The sequence below is a fragment of the Malaya genurostris genome, chromosome 2 (genome assembly GCF_030247185.1).
Source record: "Malaya genurostris strain Urasoe2022 chromosome 2, Malgen_1.1, whole genome shotgun sequence".
In the NCBI taxonomy this organism is placed as follows: Eukaryota; Metazoa; Arthropoda; class Insecta; order Diptera; family Culicidae; genus Malaya; species Malaya genurostris.
Genome location: NC_080571.1, coordinates 161,130,931 through 161,155,593, shown reverse-complemented (window position 1 = coordinate 161,155,593; position 24,663 = coordinate 161,130,931). Strand labels below are relative to the sequence as shown.

The following is a 24,663-nucleotide window of genomic DNA, read 5'->3' as shown; positions in this document are numbered from 1 at the left end:
ATCACACGCTGCCCGAAAGTGGCTCTGCGGTATTTTGTCCCATTCTCGGCGAAGCGCTTGCTTGAGATGATCGACACTTTGGTATTTTTTAGTGCCAACCTTGCTTTCCAAAATACCCCAGGCACAATAGTCCAACGGATTGGCATCCGGAGATTTTGGTGGCCATTGTGCGGTGGAAATGAAGCGAGGAACCTCATTTCTTAACCATTCTTGGGTGGCGCGTGCTGAGTGCGATGGTGCTGAGTCCTGTTGGAATGTCCAAGGTCTGCGGCCGAAATGTTTGCGTGCCCAGGGCTTCAGAACTCCCTCCAAAATATTTTCGCGATAGATTTGCGCATTTATTTTGACCCCACGGTCGATGAATACGAGCGGCGAGCGACCATCGGCTGTTATGGCGGCCCACACCATCACCATGGCCGGCTTTTGAGTTCTGGTGGCCAACCGAAGTTGCAAATTTTCAGCTGACCTCTCTGGCAAGTAAACACGATCATTTTGTTTGTTTACAAACTGCTGGATAACGAATGGTTTCTCATCGGAGAAAACCAAATTCGGCAGTTCACCACTTTCGGCCAAGCGAAGCAACTCTTTAGCTTTTTCGAGTCTAACTTTTTTTTGCGCATCAGTAAGATCTTGCACTTTTTGGAACTTCAATGGCTTTAGTCCAAGCTCATTTTTCAATATTTGCCGAATGGCATATTGCGATATGTTCAGCTCACGAGCCATTTTTCGGCCACTGCGACGCGGATTTCGTTCAATTCGCTTCTTCACTTTTCGAACCATTTCTGCCGATGTTGCTGTTTTTTTTCGTCCACTTCCTTGACGTCGGGCTACGCTACCAGTATCACGGTAACGAGCGATGGTACGAGACACAAAAGATTTATTCACTTTTAAATGCTGGAGGGCTCTAACGATAGCCACTTGTGGTTTTCCAGCCAAATGCAAAGCAATCACACTATCACACTTGAATTCCATCACAAATAACTTTTTTTCTGAAAAATTCCCACCAAAATGCTTTTGTGCGCTTGTAAATAATATAATGAGCTGTCACTAGAATAAATCTGACAGCTGTGGGACGAGCGGTTTAGAAATGACAGCAGTCTGAAGTTGGTTGCAGTTTTTTCATCTCACCTTGTACTTCTAATCATCCCCATCAACACAAAATGGCAGCATTCCACCATATGATTCACAGAATGCTATCCTTGCCCCTTAGAAAAGATGCTGCGATAAAAGAGAAAAACTTTATTTTCGAAATTGGAAAGTTCAATGGATATCCAGAGCATACAATTCAAACCATCTTCGATAAAAAATTAAGACTGTTGAAAAAACAATCACTTACAACTTTGACCCCCCCTTCTGAAAATTTTAAAAGAATATCAGTGGACTTCAATCAAAACATTTCACACCCACTAAAATCAAAACTAAGAAAATTTGGTTTAGATTTAGTGTTCAGCAGTATGAACTACCAATTGAAAACTCTACTAGGTTCTACAAAAGATCCTACAGAGAATTTGAAAAAGTCTGGGGTATACAAAATCTCGTGTCCTCATTGCGATAAAATATACATCGGACAAACAAAGAGAACACTGGACATTCGTTTCAAGGAACATATCTCAGAAATAGCGAAAGCATCCAAAGAATTGGAAAAGGGACTACCACATCACTTCAAGTCAAAAGTAGCAGAACATGCCTTTTTTGAAGATCATGAACTCTCTACTAATGACATAAAAATCTTAAGACAAATTTCCAATCCATGGAAATTAGATTCAGCAGAAAGTTTAGAAATTTTCAAAAATAACTCCATCTCTTTATTAAACCGAGACCAAGGGAATAGATCTTCTTGGCTTTTCCAGTTACTACCCATATCCAAGATAAAAACAAACATAGAAAACACTTAACTCTTCCAGTTTTCTGTTACCTGTTTTTACCTTTCATTTTGTGGTTTACCTACTTACGTTTCTACCTACTTAAGTTTGTATAAAAGGAACTTCATTGCAGCATTCTTTCAATAAACTTATAAAACCGATACACTGAAGAAGGATGCAAATAGCATTCCGAAATACGTATCTGTATTATAACGTTTGATACACTTTCGGAAAAATAGTGACTGTGAAAATAGTGACTTTGTGAGAGTGTAATGACGTGATATAACATAGTGGAATTCAACGGTACAACAACAGTACTATTAGTGAATTTTACCTTCTTTCAATACTAAAGTTATTGAAAGCTTGGGAATCGAAGTTGAAACCATTCATGGAATTTATTTCATCGCTGGAGCATATTTGCCATTCCAATGCACCGGCGAACAATTAAATTTCTTTAAAGGCGATTTGCAAAAACTCACAAGATATCGATCGAAATTTTTCGTAATGGGGACTTAAATGCTAAGCATGTCCAGTGGAACTGTAGGCAAAATAACAGTAATGGTAAAATACTTCATAATCAACTCTCAGCTGGTTACTTCACAGTTCTTCATCTCAGTAATCCTACTTGTTTCTCTTCCGTGAAAAACCCGTCTACAATTGATCTGGTTCTAACAGATCAAAGTCACATTTGTAGTGAACCGATTACTCATGCTGACTTTGACCAGACCCTGTCAGCTTGGAGCGAAATCAATCTTCAGTTCACCAACGCCATCGCACGGCATCACATTCAATATATTATGTCAATTGTATGGGTGCGCAGTGCTGCTATTTTGGCGCGCACGAATTTGACATTTCTTTCCCCTACTTCTATGTACTAGATTCGATGCGATCTCGTCTGAGGGCGCCATGCTAGCAAAAAATGATGTTGCCAAAGATTTGTTCGGGAAATGTGAGAGCTGGCTATCTTGTTGATATGGTGTCTTTGCTTTGACTCAGACCATCTTCCTGTAACATTCAGACTTTCCAACGAAGCTATAATTAATCCAATTAGTTCTATTTTCAACTATCATAGAGCTAATTGGTTGGATTACAGATCTCACATTGAAAATCATGTGGATCATGAAACTATTTTAGAAAATTCTGCGGACATCGACACAGCAATTGATAATTTGAATCATTATATTATCGAAGCTAGAAATCTTTCAGTTCCCAAAGCTCAAACTAAATTAAATTCTCCTATCATCGATGACAATCTTCAACTGCTCATTCGGTTGAAGAATGTTCGTCGACGACAATATCAACGTTCTCGTGATCCTGCTATGAAAAACATAGTTAAGGATTTACAAAAAGAAATTAAACATAGATTTACTCTTTTGCGAAATGAAAATTTCGCTAAAGAAGTTGAACAAATTAAACCATATTCTAAACCTTTCTGGAAACTTTCTAAGGTTCTTAAGAAACCTCAGAAACCAATTCCTGCTCTCAAGGAAGGAAATCAAATACTTCTTACAAATGGCGAAAAAGCTCAAAAACTTGCTCAGCAGTTCGAGAGTATCCACAATTTTAATTTAAACGTTGTGAGTCCTATTGAAAATGAAGTCTCACTGAAATATGATCATATTTCAACCCAAGTGTTATCACACGATGACATTATTGAGACGAATTTTGATGAAATTAAATCAATTATTAGGAAACTCAAAAACATGAAGGCTCCTGGTAATGATGGAATTTTTAATATTCTTATTAAAAATCTTCCCGATGTTGCCTTGAGACTCCTGGTTAAAATTTTCAACAAGTGTTTTTCATTAGCTTACTTCCCAAAAAGATGGAAAAACGCTAAAGTAATTCCTATCCTAAAACCTGATAAAAACCCAGCAGAAACATCAAGTTATCGCCCAATTAGTTTACTTTCTTCTATCAGTAAACTTTTTGAAAAAATTATCTTGTTGAGAATGATGACTCATATAAATGAGAATTCAATTTTTTTACCAGAACAGTTTGGATTTCGTCATGAACATTCAACTACTCATCAACTTGTCAGAGTAACGAACATGATAAAATCAAATAAATCTTCTGGGTTATCCACTGGAGTTGCTCTTCTAGACATAGAAAAAGCATTCGACAGTGTTTGGCACAAAGGTTTAATAGCAAAAATGTCTGATTTCCAGTTTCCTATTTATTTGATCAAAATGATTCAAAATTATTTAACTGATCGTACTCTTCAGGTTAGCTATCAGAATTGTAAATCTGAATTGCTACCCGTACGAGCCGGTGTTCCGCAGGGTTCGAGTGTAGCTCCAATCTTGTATAATATTTTCACTTCTGATCTTCCAAATCTACCCGTTGGTTGTCAGAAATCGCTATTCTGTGACGACACAAGTCTGTTAGCCACAGGTAGAAATCTAAGAGTGATCTGCAGTCGCCTACAAAGAAGTTTAAATATTTTCAGTGATTATCTGTCAAAATGGAAAATTAAACCAAATGCAGCAAAAACGCAATTAATTATCTTTCCTCACAAGCCAAGAGCTTCTTTTCTTAAACCAAACAATAATCACATTCTCAAATTGAATGGCTTGGAATTGACATGGTCTGATCAAGCTAAATACTTAGGTTTAACGTATGACAAAAAACTCACTTTCAAGGATCACATTGAAGGAATCCAGGCAAAGTGTAATAAATATATTAAATGTTTATATTCTCTTATAAACAGAAATTCTAAGCTCTGTCTAAAAAACAAATTGTTAATTTATAAACAAATTTTCAGACCAGCCATGCTTTATGCGGTACCAATTTGGTCAAGCTGTTGTTCCACCAGGAAGAAAACGCTTCAAAGAATTCAGAATAAAATTCTGAAAATGATTCTGAAGCGTCCTCCCTGGTTTAGTACAAATGAGTTACACAGACTCACAAATATAGAACCATTAGATGTAATGTCACATAATATTATAAGCAAATTCCGACAAAAATCGATGCAATCTTCAATTGAATCGATTCGCCCTCTGTATTAGTTAGTAAGTTAGTATATAAGTTCCTTTTCCCCATTACACAATACAAGTAGGTTTAGAATTTTCCCTACACAAAAATCTCAGAATTGCGGAAGCAAATAATGTCCTCATGGTATCAACCAAATCATATATATAATAGGGCTGAAAAGTCACCACTTGTGGCTGAACACCCAATTTAAATCTTAATAATCTAATTTTAACTCATATTCCAATAAATAGTTATTTAAAAAAAAAAAAAAAATGATTGGAAATGCTAATAGTGCAAAATCATTAGAATATCATATAATGTGAAAAAGAAAATTTAGCTCAGTGAACCTTAACGAATAGTAACTCAATGAAATTGAACTTATACTTAACTCTAAATATAAACTATTGTTGGTCGTCGATTAAAATAATCAATACCAGTAATAATGAACCTGATGTTTCAAACGCGACATAGTGCTCATTTCGACCAATGACTACCCATAATTGCAAAATCAAGTGAAATATTTCATCTAACGATAAAATCTCTTATTTCATAGAGTACAGCTTGATCCGATAAAAAAATTATGACAAATTGTCCTACTTTGTAGTTAATTCCTTTGTAAACAATAGAGTCGGCGGTACCGACAGAAGTTTTTCTATTTATGATTTCTGAAAATATAAATCAATTAATCAAAAATTCTTACTTCAAACTTGAATTACATTTTGTTTTCTCCCGGAAATTATAAGATCGAAAATATTTTCGTATGCTGTTGGTTCTAAATACTTCCGGAGATCAAGAGCTCGAACAAGTCAATATCGCATTCTACTAAAACTAAACGCAAAATTGTATATTGAGTACTACACTAGTTTTGAAACTGTAGAAGCAAAGTCCGGGCATTACATTCGTTTCGTGGAATTTGGCCTTTCTGTTTCAACAGACTTCGCAGCCGATTCTTATTGTACATAATCATTGCATGGCTAGTACTATCGATCCTACTGACACTAAGAATCCTTCCAGGTCAGGGCTGTTTTGAAACTTTACTTACCTTTAAAAACTTCCAATAACGAATGCATTATGTTCAAGCCTGCCACTAACATGTCAGCCATTTTGAGATTTGAAATTTTCATAGAGCAAATTCACTTAAACTTCGATCATGGGACTCTCCATTTGAAGATTATGTGAAAATCACATAGCTTGTACTGGGTTTCCAGATGTTATTCATAGACATCACGTAGAATATCAAATATAAATGAAGCACTGCATTTACGTGAGTAATCCTATAAAACTAATGTGATTTATTTTTTGAGTGTACTATTAATGGAAAAATCTGTTTCTGACTTCAGCTGGTTTTCAAAGAAGGGTAACATAGATCGTCCTTCCTTACCTAGGAGAGTTGAAACAGCTTAATAAAATTTTTCTAAAACACTCAATTTTGAATAATTAATTTTAGCAGCTTTATTAACTAAAGTATTCAACATATTCTATTTGAGAAAAATAATAACATACAGAAGTATCCAAAGATTGGATGCTATTCTCAACCAACATAATCAATATTCTCGTCCATATCACACTTCGTGATTTCAGGCTTTCTCTTTGTATCATCCAGTGATTGTTAAATGTACTCGTATACTTTCCGCATTGACAGAATTTAAAAACAAATTGAACTTAAATCCTATTGAAATCAATAATTTTGAAGATGACCCGAAAAATAAAATATCAAATATCAAGCTACATTGTTACCGACGATACTGACAACACTTTTTCTACCACCCTGCAGTAATCTTGATTTCAACAACTTGTACTTGCTCCAATCACGAGCTGGTCCGAAATTGGTCCTAATGCCCCGTTTACACTTCTGCTGGCTGCCAGCATGCTGGTGTCGGTGTACTGCCCTCTTAGGAAAAAAACGTTCAACTGTGGTCCAATGATCCAAAGTATTAGACCAACGAAGGACCACCGTTGAACGTTTTTTTCCTAGGAGGGCAGTACATTGACACCAGCATGCTGGCAGCCAGCGGAAGTGTAAACGAGGCATAAAAGTAGATTAACAATTATCAGGTCCTGTCCTAGTTCCTTACAATTGTTTGTTGGCATGGAACACGAAAGGCGAAACTTACGTAAACAAATGGCTTATGAATGACTGTTTCACCCTTTATACGCTAAGGTTTTTTTTAATGTGATCTTTTTTATGTGGCTTTTTTATGCGATTTTTTTTATGCGAAATATCAGGGTGTCAAGATCCCACGCATACAAAAAACGCAGAAGGAAAACCGCTTAACTCTGAAACTTTGCATGTTTTTTTTATGCAAAGTTTCAGAGTAGTACAAGGAAATTTTTACTGGGCTTTATGTTCCAGAGCAAATAATAAGGTTTCACCACTTAAATTCTAAAGGCAAAAAGCGTACAAATCTGGTGTTAAAATCCAGTCAAATATGTATAATCTGATATTGGTTTAATCTGGCAAAAGATCTGGTTATTTAGCCTGCAGACACAGTCTGGTGGCCGTAAGTTGAACCGAACTTGGTGCGGGAAATTGACTTACATGTAGTGTTCACACTATTGCTGGTTGCCAGCATGCTGGTGACAGTGTACTGCACTCTTAGAAAAAAAACCTTCAACAGTGGTCTTTCTTTGGTCCACAGTTGAACGTTTTTTATTAAGAGGGCAGTACACTGGCACCATCATACTGGCAGCAAGCAGAAGAGTAAACGGGGCAATAGCAAATCAAAGGGAGAGTGAAAAGTGAGCGAATTTCTCGAGTCTGGTAGGTTCTGAATGATTTGATGCTAATAGTGGCCCTTACACGATCATTAAAAGTGTCATTACTAAGTAATGACACTTCTGCTCAAACGCTCGTCATTACTGCATTACTGTACATCATTACTTTTTAGCATTACACGTTCATTATTAATGATGAGTATTTGTAACTACTCCAGCAATAGAAATAGCAATATTTTTATTTTCGTTTAGCTGAAAATAAATTTATTTGCCATTGAAACGTTAAGGGTAATGAAATAATAACAATTTAAATCTACACTTTGTCATTTTTTCGCGTATAGTTCTAAAAGTATTTAGCACTTCCACAAAAAAAATAAGAAGAAGAAATAATGTTGGTAATGATGGAAAATCCGCAATTCCATCATTACTGAACTCGTAGACCTTACACGATCATTAAAAGTGCCATTACTTTTTAGTAATGACACTTTTAATGATCGTGTAAGGGCCGCTAATATAATTCTCGCTTTAGGTGTGCATATGTCACCAGCTCGGAACAACTTCTCGCGCCCACTCTGTCTGCAGCAGAGATGCCAGATTTTTTCATAGGAAATTCGTCTTACTCTGAATAAAAAATCTGTATTATCTGCATCCACTAATAAAATTAAATATCGACAATAAAATAAACATGATGGCTGTAGAATTGTATATTCGATGAGCAATAATTCTTCCCATCTGTCTGTAAGAACAGAAAGATCAAATTCCGCAAAAGGCATTTTATGCCGAGACTGCTTCTTGTCACTAATACTAATAGTTTACTCATACGAAAAAGCTTTTAAGCCTCTTTTGAAATCCGTATTAAGGTAGCGCTTCGCCGTGGTCAGGTCGAAGCAAGACAACTCACTGCTTCCTCTTGCTTTGTCGCCGAAATTTCACCCTAAATTGCAAATTTCTAAAATACTAACCCAATTCACGAAAAATCAAAAACATACGATTGTAGGTAAATGATTTTACTATGCATTTGGCGAAAAATACCACTGCTTCCTCTTGCTTTGTCGCCGAAATTTCACCCTAAATTGCAAATTTCTAAAATACTAACCCAATTCACGAAAAATCAAAAACATACGATTGTAGGTAAATGATTTTACTATGCATTTGGCGAAAAATATCAGTTAGAAAGCTTTTCTTTCGCGAGATTTCGTGCGAGTTTTGTAAAAATTTGGTTTTCTTTTTTCCTTTTCTCGCTATAAACAACTCGCATATGTAGGGATGTGCTACGTTTTCAACAAAGCGTCAAAGCTAGTAGCGATGAAAATCATTACTGATTTCTGGTTCTACTGAAACATGAATAGACATTATTTTACAAAGTAGTAACACTTACTTACATTTTCTACTCATCATTTCACGTAGGTTTTAATGGACTGGCATTTAAAAGCTGTTTTATACATAATCCAGTAAAAGATACGTGTTTCATAGGTAAAATGCAATGTACTGTTCATTTCACATTCATCTATAAGTTCGTATCAAATTTAGATACCAGAAAATTACTATTTTATATATTGGTTGAAGTCGAAAGGGAGATGCCAGATCTTGATATAAATCTATGAAATGAAAAATGCCATGAAATATAAAACATTTATATCAAAAAATTGTCATACAATTATAATGGCTTAAAAAGCAACTAATAACGTGGTATCTCAAATCGACAAGCCTCCAGAAATCGTTTATGTTGTCACTGCCATCCAACCGAAGCCGCAGTCAAGATCCAAGAACTCCCACAACACTACCGATGCAGGTTGAAGTCGCATTACATGGTTCCAGTGTCTCTAGATTCATACCGACGGCCTGTTTGAAGCATTCGGCAGGAGCGGGTAAACTTCCGGACTCACGCAGGCACTCGGTCCAGTTAAACACATGGAAACTTTCATACTGGAATGGTCCGGTCGATGGAGTAAAAAATTGTAATTAAATAACTCGCAAATATTTACACTACTTACACTTCGAGGGCCACTGCTCGCCATTTTCAAAATCGAGTTTTTTACACTGGAAATTCACGTAGATTGTTTGACGTTTGGTCAATTCACGTAAACCTTATGTGATGACTCTATTCATTTTAGGGGATGTTCGTATAACATTCATTTTCGTCACGTAAAATATTCAATTTGACATTTGAACAGAGATGCCAGGTAAAAATTTAAAATATCTGAAGATAGGGTCTGTAAATCTGAAAAAAATTCTGCAGTCACAAGATGTCTTGCTGGCAGCAATTTCTCTATAAAGTATGACACGCAAAACTGACTTGACGAGCAAAAAAAAACGGTCGCGGAAATTTCAAAAGTCTGTTAATATAGACGAAAGTCTGCGAGAATTTCAAAAGTCTGCAAAAGTCTGCGAGAATTTCAAAAGTCTGCAAAAGTCTGCACAACAAAAAATGTCTGCAGCACTATACTCAAATCTGCAGATTTACAGACAAATCTGCAGACCTGGCGTCTCTGCATTTGAAACCATTCTACACGCTTCGAAAAAGTTACTCAAAGTTTGAGTACTAGTTACTCATTTTCAAATGATACATGGAAACGTCAAAAATTGAGTAGTTATCATGAATGATATTGAGTAACTCCTACTTTAAATTTGAGTTTAACGCATTAACTCGTTTTTTTTTGTTAGAATTTGCAAGATCAGTCGAAAAGTTGTAATAACCATTTGTAACAACAGGTTGTATATTTTGTTAGTGAGATCGCGTATTTCGAGGGTGAGTCGCTCAACACAAACGGTGTTGTGTCTGCAAAAACCGGAATGATAAACTCCGTGTTGTGCTGTAGAATGAAACCGAATATGCTCAAATGTCATTTCTGAGGAATAAGTGTATGATTGGTGCCTGAGCATAACTGACATGTATGTTAATGTGAAATAAAATTTCACTCAAAATTTGAGTGATAGTTACTCTATTTTTGGTACATGTACAAATAAAGTATTACTCAGTAAATAAGTAGATTTTACCCAAATATCGTTTCCAGTGGAAGAACTCAAATTTGAGTAACTTCGGAGTTACTCTAAATTAGAGTTGTTCCACTTTTTCTGTAGATGAGTGAGATCTTACTCATTTTTGAGTAACTATTTTTAAGCGTGTTTTTATTTGAGTGTATGATTTTTCAAATGAAATTGCCCGTATTCATAAGAAATTGTAGAAAAGATGAAGTAATTAGAAATTTTCCTAACGATTTGACAGCTATTGCTGAAACTATCATCTCTTAACAAGCAGCGCCTCTACATTTCAGTTTTGCGACAATATGTCAATTCCTGAAACCCAGACAAACCCAGATAAATGTTTGAGTATTGGTAGGTTTTTGAAAAAATATCCTGGCAACTCTGTTTACACGCAGAGTTATACACTCAAAAAAAAAATCACGTTAATTCTACTTGAAAACATACATGAATCTCATCCACCCAACTTTTCACATAAATTCTATGGGGTAGATAAATGAATTGTATCGGATTGTTCATATATCATGCATCTTATTCAATAGGTAAATAATATATCACTTGTCCGTTGGATACAACGTGATTTTCATATGTTTTAACAGAAATTCACGTAATAGTTACATGACTTAAACATCTTTATTGAGCATAGGAAAATCACATAATAATTACATGAAATGGTACATGATTGTATAGTATATAAAACTTAGTTAAAACTAACATTAAAAAGGCATTTATTTGCAGAATGCATTTCTAACGGATCGCTTGTTATTTTACATCTATTTACATATTAATGGTTACATCATCAAACTTAACGAATAGTAACTCAATGAAATTAAACTTATACTTAACTCTAAGTATAAACTTATTATCTACATTTAAAACTATTGTTGGTCGTCGATTAAAATAATCAATACCAGTAATAATGAACCTGATGTTTCAAACGCGACATAGTGCTCATTTTGACCAATGACTACCCATAATTGCAAAATCAAGTGAAATATTTCATCTAACGATAAAATCTCTGATTTCATAGAGTACAGCTTGATCCGATAAAAAAATTATGACAAACTGTCCTATTTTGTAGTTAATTCCTTTGTAAACAATAGAGTCGGCGGTACCGACAGAAGTTTTTCTATTTATGATTTCTGAAAATATAAATCAATTAATCAAAAATTCTTACTTCAAACTTGAATTATTTATATACATTTTGTTTTCTCCCGGAAATTATAAGATCGAAAATATTTTCGTATGCTGTTGGTTCTAAATACTTCCGGAGATCAAGAGCTCGAACAAGCCAATATCGCATTCTACTAAAACTAAACGCAAAATTGTATATTGAGTACTACACTAGTTTTGAAACTGTAGAAGCAAAGTCCGGGCATTACATTCGTTTCGTGGAATTTGGCCTTTCTGTTTCAACAGACTTCGCAGCCGATTCTTATTGTACATAATCATTGCATGGCTAGTACTATGGATCCTACTGACACTATAAATCCTTCCAGGTCTGGGCTGTTTTGAAACTTTACTTACCTTTAAAAACTTCCAATAACGAATGCATTATGTTCAAGCCTGCCACCAACATGTCAGCCATTTTGAGATTTGAAATTTTCATAGAGCAAATTCACTTAAACTTCGATCATGGGACTCTCCATTTGAAGATTATGTGAAAATCACATAGCTTGTACTTGGTTTCCGGATGTTATTCATAGACATCACGTAGAATATCAAATATAAATGAAGCACTGCATTTACGTGAGTAATCCCATAAAACTAATGTGATTTATTTTTTGAGTGTACTATTAATGGAAAAATCTGTTTCTGACTTCAGCTGGTTTTCAAAGAAGGGCGAAACTAACATAGATCGCCCTTCCTTACCTAGGACAGGACCAGACAACTGGCTTCTTTTTCCAGAAAAATATTTCTCTTCTCATTCCACTTGCTACATTGTTACCGACGATACTGACAACACTTTTTCTACCACCCTGCAGTAATCTTGATTTCAACAACTTGTACTTGCTTATGTCAGTTTCAACCAATCACGAGCTGGTCCGAAATTTGTCCTAATGCCCCGTTTACACTTCTGCTGGCTGCCAGCATGCTGGTGTCAGTGTACTGCCCTCTTAGGAAAAAAACGTTCAACTGTGGTCCAATGATCCAAAGTATTAGACCAACGAAGGACAACCGTTGAACGTTTTTTTTCCTAGAAGGGCAGCTTTCTAACTGATATTTTTTACCAAATGCATAGTAAAATCATTTACCTACAATCGTATGTTTTTGATTTTTCGTGAATCGGGTTAGTATTTTAGAAATTTGCAATTTAAGGTGAAATTTCGGCGGCAAAGCAAAAGGAAGCAGTGAGTTGTCTTGCTTCGACCTGACTACGGCGAAGCGCTACCTTAAGAGGGCAGTACACTGGCACCATCATACTGGCAGCAAGCAGAAGAGTAAACGGGGCAATAGCAAATCAAAGGGAGAGTGAAAGGTGAGCGAATTCCTCGAGTCTGGTAGGTTCTGAATGATTGGATGCTAATATAATTCCCGCTTTAGGTGTGCTAATGTCACAAGCTCGGAACAACTTCTCGCGCCAACTCTGTCTGCAGCAGAGATGCCAGATTTTTTCATAGGAAATTTGTCTTACTCTGAATAAAAAATCTGTACACGCAGGGAAATAGAACACATTAGATTCTAATATATTGAGTCTTTAAGTCAACTTCAAACAATTTTTTGAATCAAATAAAACAATTTTTGAACTGAAATTTAAATCTAATAAAACACTTTTTGAATCAAATTTAGTGTGGCAAAGTATATTAGATTCAAATATATTGAGATATGGATTCAAATTTCCAAATTTTATTGAAACAAATCAAAAATGTATTTGATTCAAATGCTTGTTACAGTACATTAAATGTATTTGAATCAAATATGTCGTTGAATAGATTCGAATAAGATAATATGTTGACGCTTGAGTTTAATTGAATTAAATGTACTTAGTCTTAGATTCAAATTCTTGGAATGAAACTTTTCGTCCTTGAATCAAATGCCAGAGATTATTGATTCTAAAACATTTTCATTGAATCAAACGTTTGTACTGGCTGATTTTATGAAATTTAACACAACTTTGGCTAAGATTGAAATCGATCGAATTGTGCGATACTATAGTGAGTGCTTTCATAGGATAGGTAGGTTATGAATTCTTATCTAACATTTGTATTCATTCCAGACAGCGGTTTCACATTAGAGCTTTTGGAAATTATTGAACGAAAGGAATCAGAGGAGTCAATCCCGCAACCGTACTCAACTGAGCGCACAAAATGCATTCAATAATAAATAAAAAAATAATTTACAATAATTAATATTTAATTTACAATAATTAGTCAAAAATTCTTTTCAAATAACAATTTATTGAATTAAAAAAAACATCATTGAATCTACACACAGTCGCCCGAAAGCCTGATTTTAGAAACAAAACTAATTTGCTTTGAATCAAATAACAATTGTATTTAAATCAAAGTGAAATGATTTTAGAAACAAAATTATTTTGTTTGAATCAAATAACAATTGTATTTGATTCTAAGTGAAATGAAATTCAGGTGGAAATAAAATATATTTGAATTCAAAACACAATTTATTTGAATTTAATGTTTATTTTGTTTATTTCTGTGTGCGTAGAAATAAAAATAATTTGCTTTGAAGTAAATATCAAATGTATTTGAATCAAAGGAAAATGAAAATAAGCGCTGATTCAAAATAAAATATCTTTGAATTCAAAGTGTAATATATTAAAATTTAAAATAAATTTTTCTGCGTGTATTATCTGCATCCACTAATAAAATTAAATATCGACAATAAAATAAACATGATGGCTGTAGAATTGTATATTCGATGAGCATTAATTCTTTCCATCTGTCTGTAAGAACAGAAATATCAAATTCCGCAAAAGGCATTTTATGCCGAGACTGCTTCTTGTCACTAATACTAATAGTTTGCTCATACGAAAAAGCTTTTAAGCCTCTTTTGAAATCCTTATTAAGGTAGCGCTTCGCCATGGTCAGGTCGAAGCAAGACAACTCACTGCTTCCTCATGCTTTGTCGCTGAAATTTCACCCTAAATTGCAAATTTCTAAAATACTAACCCAATTCACGAAAAATCAGAAACATAGTAAATGATTTTACTATGCATTTGGCGAAAAATATCAGTTAGAAAGCTTTTCTTTCGCGAGATTTCGTGCGAGTTTTGTTAAAATTTGGTTTTCTTTTTTCCTTTTCTCGCTATAAACAACTCGCATATGTAGGGATGTGCTACGTTTTCAACAAAGCGTCAAAGCTAGTAGCGATGAAAATCATTACTGATTTCTGGTTCTACTGAAACATGAATAGAAATTATTTCACAAAGTAGTAACACTTACTTACATTTTCTACTCATCATTTCACGTAGGTTTTAATGGACTGGCATTTAAAAGCTGTTTTATACATAATCCAGTAAAAGATTCGTGTTTCATAGGTAAAATGTAATGTACTGTTCATTTCACATTCATCTATCAGTTCGTATCAAATTTAGATACCTGAAAATTACTATTTTATATATTGGTTGAAAAAAAAAAAAGATGCCAGATCTTGATATAAATCTATGAAATGAAAAATGCCATGAAATATAAAACATTTATATCAAAAAATTGTCATACAATTATAATGGCTTAAAAAGCAACTAATAACGTCGTGGTATCTCAAATCGACAAGCCTCCAGAAATCGTTTATGTTGTCACTGCCATCCAACCGAAGCCGCAGTCAAGATCCAAGTACTCCCACAACACTACCGATGCAGGTTGAAGTCGCATTACATGGTTCCAGTGTCTCTAGCTTCACACCGACGGCCTGTTTGAAACATTCGGCAGGAGCGGGTAAACTTCCGGACTCACGCAGGCACTCGGTCCAGTTAAACACATGGAAACTTTCATACTGGAATGGTCCGGTCGATGGAGTAAAAAATTGTAATTAAATAACTCGCAAATATTTACACTACTTACACTTCGAGGGCCACTGCTCGCCATTTTCAAAATCGAGTTTTTTACACTGAAAATTCACGTAGATTGTTCGACGTTTGGTCAATTCACGTAAACCTTATGTGATGACTCTATTCATTTTAGGGGATGTTCGTATAACATTCATTTTCGTCACGTAAAATATTCAATTTGACATTTGAAACCATTCTACACGTTTAGAAAAAGTTACTCAAAGTTTGAGTACTAGTTACTCATTTTCAAATGATACATGGAAACGTCAAAAATTGAGTAGTTATCATCAATGATATTGAGTAACTCCTACTCTAAATTTGAGTTTAACGCATTAACTCGTTTTTTTGTTACTATTAGCAAGATCAGTCTAAAAGTTGTAATAACCATTTGTAACAACAGGTTGTATATTTTGTGTATGATTGGTGCCTGAGCATAACTGACATGTATGTTAATTTGCGATTGACACACTACTCCAAGCAAACACCACTTGATATAGTATTGAGTTCAATTACTTAATATTTACACTATTATTTATAATACACTCAGAAAAGGAGCAATTTTTTTTGCAAATTTGGTATATGTGAAATAAAATTTCTCTCAAAATTTGAGTGATAGTTACTCTATTTTTGGTACATGTACAAATAAAGTATTACTCAGTAAATGAGTAGATTTTACCCAAATATCGTTTCCGGTGGAAGAACTCAAATTTGTGTAACTTCGGAGTTACTCTAAAATAGAGTTGTTCCACTTTTTCTGTAGATGAGTGAGATCTTACTCATTTTTGAGTAACTATTTTTAAGTGTGTTTTTATTTGAGTGTATGATTTTTCAAATGAAGTTGCCCGTATTCATAAGAAATTGTAGAAAAGGTGAAGTAATTAGAAATTTTCCTACCGATTTGACAGCTCTTGCTGAAAGTATCATCTCTTAACAAGCAGCGCCTCTACATTTCAGTTTTGCGACAATATGTCAATTCCTGAAACCCAGACAAACCCAGATAAATGTTTGAGTATTGGTAGGTTTTTGAAAAAATATCCTGGCAACTCTGTTTACACGCAGAGTTATACACTCAAAAAAGAAATCACGTTAATTCTACTTGAAAACATACATGAATCTCATCCACCCAACTTTTCACATAAATTCTATGGGGTATCGGATTGTTCATATATCATGCATCTTATTCAATAGGTAAATAATATATCACTTGTTCGTTGGATACAACGTGATTTTCATATGTTTTAACAGAACTTCACGTAATAGTTACATGACTTAAACATCTTTATTGAGCATAGGAAAATCACATAATAATTACATGAAATGGTACATGATTGTATAGTATATAAAACTCAGTTAAAACTAACATTAAAAAGGCATTTATTTGCAGAATGCATTTCTAACGGATCGCTTGTTATTTTACATCTATTTACATATTAATGGTTACATCATCAACCTTAACGAATAGTAACTCAATGAAATTAAACTTATACTTAACTCTAAGTATAAACTTATTATCTACATTTAAAACTATTGTTGGTCGTCGATTAAAATAATCAATACCAGTGTTAGCCGCACTTGTGGGTTCTTCCGCGAAGGAAAGAAGAAACACCACGCTAACTGTTAGAATTTTGGGCGCCCTTTCAGATAGTGGATTTAGACGTTTGCTTAAGAGATACTACGTTCAGTATTCTAGTCGCAAGTACAAAATTGCACACTGAAGACGCTTTCGGATCGTGCGGTTGTTTTCGGATAATAACACTGACACCGTGATTTAGACTTAGACTGAACTTTATTAAAACACAAATAGAATTTATATACAAATGAAATTAATTTAGTACTTCTAAAATGAGACAGAAACTTGAATCAGATAGACGTTTTTACATATACATCCATATTTCGGCTCTACCGAACATCGTGATCAAACTGTCATTCGTAACCGAATGTTCGAAGTGAGCACACGCGTTTTTTAACAATCGACATCGGTAAGACGAAGGTGCCTATCACAGCAGAGGCTGTAGTATAGGCATTAAATAAAAGTGATAAAAAGTAGCATCCCCGCAAGTGAGTTCTGTCTGTGCACCGGTTTTGTATCGGTATCGACAGTAGGCGCTATTGTGCTATCCTCGGGCAGCAGTTATTTCTATTGTTTGCTACCCGCATCGCAGCAGCCAAATCCTGAGTCAAGGTCACGCTGAAGCACAACGAAGGAGTGAAGGAGCAACTCACCTAACAGCTTACCGTGACATACTGTTAAGTATTTTCTCAAACTTTTTCTTTCAACTTTTACTATTCATATATTTTCTTTTCATTTTATTTCTTTCTTTTTCATTTCAAGTGCGGGAGACTTCTTTACTCCCGCACTTTAAATATGAATATTGATGACAGTGGGGGTGTCTCGGAGGAGGGCGAAGCTGAACGAATGAACGAAGAACATTTAGAGGCTGAGTTTGCTTCCGAGATGCCATCTACCCCTCCTATACCATCTCCCCCTCCGATACCATCTCCCCCTCCGATACCATCTCCCTCTCCGATGCCATTTCCCTCTCCGATGCCTCCATCTCCCTTTAAGATATTGCCTGCTCGCCAAAAAGTTTACCAAGACGATGGCTCGGGGGGTCCGTGGGTGGTATACTTCCGGCCCAAATTAAAGTCTCTCAGAGTTTTAAATATTGCTCGGGACCTGGAAAAACATTACTCGGCAATAAAAACAATAGATAAGGTTTCGCCAAACAAGTTACGCGTTGTTGTGTCCGACCTGAAGCAAGCAAACGGGATTGCTACCAACGAGTTGTTCACGAAGGAGTACCGCGTGTACGTCCCGTCTCATGTGGTGGAGATCGACGGTGTGGTCCGTGACGAAAGTCTGACAATCGAAGATCTGATGAAGGACGGGGTAGGCCGTTTCAAAAACCCCGACCTTCAACCAGTGAAAATTTTGGAGTGCAAGCAATTGCACTCCAAATCGATAGATGGTAAATTTTACCAATCGGACTCATTTCGCGTGACTTTTGCCGGATCTGCACTTCCAAATTATTTGGTAGTGAGTGGAGTTCGTCTACCTGTTCGGCTGTATGTACCGCGGGTAATGCATTGTACAAGCTGCAAACAGCTAGGTCATACGGCAACCTATTGTTGCAACAAACTGCGATGCGGCAAATGCGGAGAGGCCCATGAGGACGATCTCTGCAGAAGAGCAGTGGAAAAGTGTTGCTACTGCGGGGAGAATCCTCATGATCTTTCGGTGTGCCCTACGTACATACAGCGTGCGGAGAAATTGAAGCGATCCGTGAAAGAACGTTCCAAACGTTCTTATGCGGAAATCTTAAAAAGAACCACTCCATCGACCCCTGAGAACCCGTTTGCAATCTTGCCAGTTGAAGAGGATACCTCTGACGACCCAGGCGAAGGACCTTCCTACACACAGGTTGAAGGAAGCAGGAAAAGACAAAATCTGGCTTCTCCCAAGCTTCCTCGTAAAGGCCTCAGACTGTCCTCTTCGTCACAAAAGAACCAAACGGAAACAAAAAGTGCTGACTCAAAACCGAAGCAAACACCTCCTGGGTTCAAAAAACTTAGGGATGATAAGGAGTACCCAGCACTTCCTGGGGCATCAAAAACCCCGAATGACCCCAAAGCACAACCAGAAAATCCAACAAACGCTGGATTATTGAAATTTTCTGATATCGTGGACTGGATATTAACAGCCTTCAATATTACTGATCCTCTGAAAAGCTTCCTAACTGCTCTACTGCCAACAGTAAGGACATTTTTAAAACAGTTGACTGAACAATGGCCCCTCCTTGCAGCGATCGTATCTTTTGATGGATAATTTACCACTGAGAATCGAAGATATGATCATTGTGCTTCAGTGGAATTGCAGAAGTATCATCCCAAAACTTGATTCTTTCAAACACTTAATACATACTCATAATTGCGATGTATTCTCCTTGAGTGAAACTTGGCTTACTTCTAACATCAACCTCGACTTCCATAATTTTAACATAATCCGCCTGGACCGAGAAGACTCTTATGGAGGGGTACTTTTAGGGATTAAAAAGTGCTATTCATTTTATCGTATTAACCTCCCCTCGACACCGGGAATTGAAGTTGTTGCTTGCCAAATTAATATTAAAGGCAAAGATCTATGTATAGCTTCTATCTACATTCCTCCCAGAGTCTCGATAGGGCATCGTCGGCTTGCAGACATCATAGAACTTCTTCCTTCACCGCGGCTGGTTTTAGGGGACTTTAACTCGCATGGTACAGGATGGGGCTGCTTATATGATGATAATCGTTCTTCGTTAATTCAAGATCTGTGTGACAACTTCAATTTGACAATTCTAAACACGGGAGAAATGACACGGAACCCTAGACCACCAGCACAACCAAGTGCGCTGGATTTATCCCTTTGCTCGACTTCGCTACAGTTAGATTGCAAGTGGAAGGTAATCTGTGATCCTCACGGTAGCGATCACTTGCCGATCATAGTTTCTATCACCAACCGTGGAAGACCATCGGAAACAATCAATGTTTCGTACGATTTCACACGAAACATTGATTGGAAACGTTACGCGAGCTCGATGTCTGAGAAACTGGAAACATCACAGGAGCTTCCTCCGGAGGAAGAGTATACATTTTTGGCTGGCTTGATTCTTGACACCGCAATTCAAGCTCAGACGAAACGAGTACCTAGCGCGCAAACTAGTATGCGTTCTCCCAACCCATGGTGGGACAAAGAGTGCTCAGAGCTGAAAACGAAAAAAGCTTCAGCCTTCATCTCGTTTAGAAGGAACGGAACTCCAGATAATTATCGGAAATACGCGGCGTTAGAATTTCAAATGAAAAGTCTGATTAAAGCTAAGAAACGCGGTTACTGGCGAAGGTTTGTTGACGGATTAACGAGAGAAACAGCAATGAGCACTCTTTGGAATACGGCCCGTCGCATGCGCAATCGAAATCACGCGAACGAAAGCGAGGAATATTCTAACCGCTGGATATTTGATTTCGCTAAGAAAGTATGTCCTGATTCTGTTCCGGAACAGAAGATATCCCGCGTCGCGACATTGAATACAAACGAAACACCGTTTTCGATGGTAGAGTTCTCACTTGCGCTCTTGTCGTGTAACAATAGAGCCCCGGGGTTAGACAGAATTAAATTCAACTTGTTGAAAAATCTGCCCGACTCTGCCAAAAGGCGCTTGTTGAATTTATTCAACAAGTTCCTCGAGGGTAATATTGTCCCACACGAATGGAGAGAAGTGAGAGTTATTACTATTCAAAAACCTGGAAAACCAGCCTCCGATCACAATTCGTATCGGCCGATTGCTATGCTTTCCTGTATTCGGAAATTGTTGGAGAAAATGATTCTCTTCCGTCTAGACAATTGGGTCGAAACAAATGGATTGCTTTCAGGTACACAATTTGGGTTCCGCAGGGGCAAAGGAACGAACGATTGTCTAGCGTTGCTCTCAACAGAAATTCAAATGGCATTTGCTCGTAAAGAACAAATGGCATCAGTTTTCCTCGACATCAAGGGGGCATTCGATTCAGTTTCCATTAACGTTCTATCTGAGAAGTTGCATCAGCATGGTCTTTCACCAGTTTTGAACAACTTTTTATATAATCTATTGTCCGAGAAACACATGCATTTTGAGCATGGTGATTTGACGACAAAGCGATTCAGTTACATGGGTCTTCCTCAGGGCTCATGCTTAAGCCCCCTTTTATACAACTTTTACGTAAATAACATTGATGAATGTATCAACACATCTTGCACGCTAAGACAACTTGCCGACGACAGTGTTGTGTCTATTATAGGACCCAAAGCTGCCGATCTCCAAGGACCATTGCAAGATACCCTCGACAACTTGTCGACATGGGCTTTTCAAATGGGTATCGAGTTCTCTACGGAGAAAACTGAGCTGGTTGTATTTTCAAGGAAGCGAGAACCTGCGCAATTACAGCTACAACTAGGGGGTGAAACCATAGCTCAGGTTTTCACATTTAAATATCTCGGGGTCTGGTTCGATTCCAAAGGTACCTGGGGATGTCACATTAGGTATTTGAAACGAAAATGCCTACAGAGAATCAATTTCCTTCGTACAATAACCGGAACTTGGTGGGGCTCTCACCCAGGAGACCTGATCAGGTTGTACAAAACGACGATATTGTCAGTAATGGAATATGGATGTTTCTGTTTCCGCTCCGCTACGAATATTCATTTCATTAAACTGGAAAGAATTCAGTATCGTTGTTTACGTATTGCCTTGGGTTGCATGCAATCAACCCATACGATGAGTCTTGAAGTGCTGGCGGGCGTCTTACCGTTGAAAAACAGGTTCTGGGATCTCTCATATCGACTGCTAATCCGATGCGACATTTTGAATCCGATGGTGATAGAAAATTTTGAAAAGCTCGTCGAGCTTAATTCACAAACCCGTTTTATGTCCTTGTATTTTGACTACATGGCTCAGAATATAAATCCTTCTTCGTTTGTTCCCAATCGTGTTCATTTTGTGGATACTTCTAATTCTACTGTGTTCTTCGACACATCCATGAAAGAAGAAATTCGTGGAATCCCGGATCCTGTACGCCCTCAAGAGATCCCAAAAATTTTTAATAATAAATTTAAAGAAGTCGACTGTAATAAAATGTTTTACACTGACGGATCATATCTAGACGGGTCCACTGGCTTCGGTATATTCAATGTAAATTTCACCGCTTCCTATAAACTCAGTGATCCAGCTTCAGTTTACGTCGCAGAACTAGCTGCAATTCAGTATACCCTTGAGATCATTGACACTCTGCCCACAGATCACTACTTCATTGTATCGGACAGTCTCAGTTCCATTGAGGCTCTCCGTTCAGTGAAGCCTGGAAAGCACTCACCGTATTTCCTGGGGAAAATACGGGAACAATTGAGTGCTTTATCTGCAAAATCATACCAGATTACCTTGGTTTGGGTCCCCTCACATTGTTCCATACGGGGCAATGAGAGGGCGGACTCGTTAGCCAAGGTGGGCGCACTAGAAGGTGATATCTATGAAAGACCAATCTGCTTCAATGAATTTTTCAGTTGCTGTCGTCAGAAAACTCTAGCTAGCTGGCAGAATACATGGAATAGTGGAACTCTGGGACGATGGTTACACTCAATAATCCCACAGGTATCGACGAAAGCTTGGTTCCGGGGGTTGGACGTGAGCCGAGACTTTATTCGTGTAATGTCAAGGCTCATGTCTAATCATTATATGTTCAGCGCGCATCTCCGTCGTGTGGGGCTCGCTGAGAGTGGTGTCTGCGTTTGCGGTGAGGGTTATCATGACATCGAACATGTTGTTTGGACATGTGTCGAGTATTGTGATGCCAGGTCCCAACTCATAGGTTCCCTTCGGGCCCGAGGTATACCACCCTTCGTACCAGTCCGCGACGTCTTGGCAACTCGAAATCTTCCTTATATGACTCTCATCTATAACTTCTTGAAAACTATCAATGCTCAAATTTAGTGCTCTCCCTATCTCTTTCTCTTCTACAGCTCTACCGCACTCTTCTTTACGTTGCTGGAAGTATGGCCTGTGTAAACGATGCTTCGGAGCATGCACCTGCCTTGAACTGACTGAGTTGCTGGAAGCTACCCAAAAACGTCACATCAACGTCAGAACACACCAACGAAGCATCCCAATCCAGAATAATCTCTTCATTGCTACAAGCTGAAAAACATGAAGATTCATCGAACGCAAAATGTGTCTAAAAGATGTATGCCACAAACCAACGATGTATTCAAATTTCAATTCAATACTGTGTAGGTCCCACCCTCCCTATGTCCCCTTACTAACTGGGGAGTATGCCGCCCCGTAATACGGCATCCCTTTCTCTCTCCCTAACAACAAGACAATCGGCCACGTTAAGCTAAAGCAAATGAGCCTAATAAAAATTTTATTTGAAAAAAAAAAATCGTGATCAAGTGCATTATCGTGTTCCTTTTCTAGCCTTCGATCATAAATCAAATAAACATAGATTTCTCACAGTACGTTGACACTAACAGCACCTCTAGTGACAAACGGGTGTACTTTTTTCCATTAGCTACTGTGGTTGTGTTAAATGCGCAGGCAACTTTTTGCATGCATTTTAGGAGCATTTACGCACCCATTCTCCACCAGACGGTGCTTTTGGTGTCACGGGTTTCTCAACTACATTACTATTACACTGGGAAATCTATGTTTATTTGATTTATGCTTCGATGGTACCTAGCCTTCGACCGAGCTAGTTCGGTCGGCCCTTATCTTTCTTTTTGGGTCTGAGCTGAGCAATAAAAAAGTATCAGATACCGAGTCCAAACGGCGTGTCGGCTCATACAAAGTTTCATCCCTTGAAGAGGGATGAAACAAACAATTCATGTTTATTCAGGATAAGGTCGGATAAGGTTATAAACAAAGTTAAGTTTGGTCTGTGTTTATGACTCAAAGGTCTGCTCATTTAGTATATGACCTTGTTTGTTCTATGTGTGTGGTGCATACTTTATTTGTTGTACAGTTCTGCATTTTGAGTCTGAAACTGATTTTTCGTGTCTTGTAAACTAAAGAAATGTACCCGAATTGAATGAAATAGATTCTGATGAATTAATCGTAACGATCGTCATCGTTATAACCAGTAATAATGAACCTGATGTTTCAAACGCGACATAGTGCTCATTTTGACCAATGACTACCCATAATTGCAAAATCAAGTGAAATATTTCATCTAACGATAAAATCTCTGGTTCATAGAGTACAGCTTGATCCAATAAAAAAATTATGACAAACTGTCCTATTTTGTAGTTAATTCCTTTGTAAACAATAGAGTCGGCGGTACCGACAGAAGTTTTTCTATTTATGATTTCTGAAAATATAAATCTAAAAATAAATATAAATATACATTTTGTTATCTCCCGGAAATTATAAGATCGAAAATATTTTCGTATGCTGTTGGTTCTAAATACTTCCGGAGATCAAGAGCTCGAAAAAGCCAATATCGCATTCTACTAAAACTAAGCGCAAAATTGTATATTGAGTACTACACTAGTTTTGAAACTGTAGAAGCAAAGTCCGGGCATTACATTCGTTTCGTGGAATTTGGCCTTTCTGTTTCAAC

The 24,663-nt window shown here is 37.0% G+C and overlaps 1 long non-coding RNA gene across 1 annotated transcript; it reads right to left on the bottom strand.

Annotated features, from left to right (window-relative positions):
• Positions 1 to 15,176: 15,176 nt before the first annotated feature.
• On the bottom strand, positions 15,177 to 15,723 carry LOC131432686 (uncharacterized). Its single transcript, XR_009229942.1, has 2 exons — positions 15,554 to 15,723; positions 15,177 to 15,485 (listed from the first exon to the last, which is right to left on the bottom strand). It is a non-coding gene; the product is annotated as an uncharacterized LOC131432686 (long non-coding RNA).
• Positions 15,724 to 24,663: the final 8,940 nt, after the last annotated feature.